This window comes from Mus caroli, chromosome 4 (assembly GCF_900094665.2).
Source record: "Mus caroli chromosome 4, CAROLI_EIJ_v1.1, whole genome shotgun sequence".
Taxonomy (NCBI): Eukaryota; Metazoa; Chordata; class Mammalia; order Rodentia; family Muridae; genus Mus; species Mus caroli.
Genome location: NC_034573.1, coordinates 91,050,720 through 91,053,120, shown reverse-complemented (window position 1 = coordinate 91,053,120; position 2,401 = coordinate 91,050,720).

Here is a 2,401-nt window from a genome sequence, read left to right as displayed (position 1 = left end):
CCATCCTTACAAAGAACCCAGGCTCAGTTCTCAGTTCCCACCAATCACTCTAGTGCCAGGGGATACAGTGCCCCTTCTGACCTCTACAGGCCCCTGCAGGCCCATGGTGCGCATACATACACTCAAGCACACACATATGCACTTTATAAAATAGAAACATACTTTAAAAATAGCCGATCAAATCACTCTAAAAGAACTAAATCTTAAGAAAAGGAATAACTTTGAAATATTAAAATCCCCTTGAAAGGCAAAATCTATTTGGCTTCAGAATTTTGATTTATTTTTAAGTCTCCAGTCCCAGTGTCAAGTGGGAGATCCTCCCAGGGCTATGAAAGGAGTGCTCTGCCTTGTGTCTTGATGTTTGGTGACAAAGTAGTGGATAAATGTCCGGTAGGTGGGTGAGGTTGAGGGCGTTGCAGGAAGTCTCAGCAGACTATTTATATTTCAAAGGAAAGAAGTCTTATCTTTCAGTGTCATTAGGCTCCTCTTAGCCTTTGGATCCATATAAAGAAATCCTACAATTCAATTTTGGCAATAGTATTTTCTTTTCTGAGTAGAGTTTAATTAAGCACTAGGTATTTAAAGAGAAATTAAATTCTTATTTTCTTTTGACTCATGGCTTTCTATGATCTTGCTTTTATTAAATATAAATATAAAATATAATTTCACTTTTGATGCAACAAGTAGCTATAATTTAACTACGGGGAGCTCTGTTTAGATTTTCGATTAGTAGATTTTAGATTTTTATATTTTTAAATATAACATCCTTCCTTGCCTTTTGGAAAATTCTAGGTCCACCTTCATGGGTTAGTTCTATCATGGGAATTGTGTTGGTCACCTTGACATATTTTCCTTTAAGGTCAAATATCTTGAAATTAGGTTTTGTGTAAGCTTTGGTGTGAAACCACCCCCCCGAATGTGTGGCCTGTTATTACAGCAAGTTCCTCTGCGTTCTGTAGTTTGGTGGCATGCTTCTGTGGGTCTCAATTGGGTTCCTTTGGACAATTAGAAGTCAAGTCAGTTAGAGAACTCAGTCTTCTCTACTTTAGAAAAGCTAGATCTAGCTTCCTACAGAATAATAGTGGCAGGATACAAGAGCAAGTCCCAGTGTACATAGAGCCTCTTCCTGTACATACAAAGGTATCATTGTCAGTGCCCATGACCAAAGCAAATACTATAGTCAAACCAGGAGCCAGCATGGGTAAGGACTACACAGGATTGGGGCTGCCAGTCTTCCGGGTTGTTAATATTACTGTGGGTGCCGGTCTTTCCATGATTATCAACACAATGGAAGTTGTAAATGTATCTTGTGTTTGCCTGATGTAATTGTCCTCTCTGAATAAGCTCACCCTTTCTAGCTCTTTCTGAATTCTGGCTGGCTGGTTCAACTCAGCTGTTCTGGCTCAAACTCCTCTTCCAAGCTGACTGATTCAAACTCACTTCTAAGTCTCACTTTCTGACTGAATTGTTCTGCTCAGCCTCAAATTAATTCTCACAAGCTGTTCTAATCTTCTGATTCCTTCTCATTCTGTCTTTACCTGGGTCTAGCTTGTTCTCTTTGCAACCTGTCTGTCAAACTCTCCTGGTGAAAACTGCCTCTGCACTCCACAGACTCAACTGCTACCAAGCAAACTGCCACTGACTCCACTGCACCACCTCTCTACTGACTCCCGAGTCTGGGATTAAAGGCATGTGCCACCATACCTGGACCTAAGCGTTTCTGTGCCTGGAACTTGCTTTGTACCAGGCTGGCCTTGAACTCAGAAATCTGCTTGCCTCTGTCTCCTGGGATTAAAGGGGTGTCTGTGTTCCAGCTGGAGTAGCCATATTGCTGGATTAAAATTCCTCTCCAGTAAGGGACCTGAAAAGAAAATATCTTCCCCCTCAGCAGTATGCACTGCTACTCACATACATTTGAATGCTTAGTTATCAAGGAGTGGCGATACTTGAGAATAATTAGGAAGAATGGCCTTGTTGGAGTATGTAACCTTATTGGAGGAATTGTGTCCCCTGGCCCAGTGTCTCTGCCTGATGCCCGTGGATCTGGATGTAAAACCTCTTAGCTACATCTTCAGCGCGCATATTTGCCTATGTGACACTGTAATGATAATAAACTAAACTCTGAAACTATAAGCCAGCCCCAGTTAAATTCTTTCTTCTATAAGGGTTGCCATGGTCATGGCATCTTTTCACAGCAATTGAACACTAAGACATCGTGTTATGTTTATTTGTATTTGTTGCCACTGACTGAACCCAGGGCTTTTTGTTTGTTGGTTGGTTGGTTGGTTTGGGGGTGTTTTGTTTTGTTTTAAACAGGGTTTCTCTGTATAGCCCTGGCTGTCCTGGAATGCACTCTTTAGACCAGGCTGGACTTGAACTCAGAAATCCACCTGCCTTTGCC